Source organism: Penaeus monodon, chromosome 33 (genome assembly GCF_015228065.2).
Source record: "Penaeus monodon isolate SGIC_2016 chromosome 33, NSTDA_Pmon_1, whole genome shotgun sequence".
NCBI lineage: Eukaryota > Metazoa > Arthropoda > Malacostraca > Decapoda > Penaeidae > Penaeus > Penaeus monodon.
In genome coordinates this window covers 20,767,086-20,767,623 of record NC_051418.1, presented here as the reverse complement: position 1 = coordinate 20,767,623, position 538 = coordinate 20,767,086, and positions in this window count along the sequence as shown.

Below are 538 nucleotides of genomic sequence, written 5' to 3'. Positions count from 1 at the left end.
AACTGACTCACTCTCTTGACAGGGAATCGCAGTGGAAATACAGTGTTAATTATACCTCCCTGTGTTTAAGTGTAAAAGCATTGGTTCCCAAAGTGGGCGGTGGAAAGATCGGGGGATGGGGGGGGGGGAGGGAAAGAGCGGTAACGGGGCGACTAGCTGGCACCAGCAGTTAATAAATAACTTTTTGTTTTTTATTTGTGAAATACATCGTTTTGTTTAATCTTGTTTTCAATTTGAATCTTTACAAAATAACATATTAATAGTAAAAAATCCACTTGGAACACACAATCACGTAATCAAACAGTCGGTTTAGACAGACATTTTGCTTTTCTGGTTCCAACATTTTGGAACCAGACCTCTGCTCTAGCCAATGGCGGGTTTTCTTCCTTTGACACTTTTAAAATATTCGTAGCCGTTCGTGGCTGTTTCGAATTCAGAATCGGGTCTCGCGGGAAATTTCGATATTTTTGTCTTGTTTGGCTTTGATTCCCCTCCCGGCGGCGGCGGCCCCGGGACCCTAAGCTTACTTTTTTTTTTT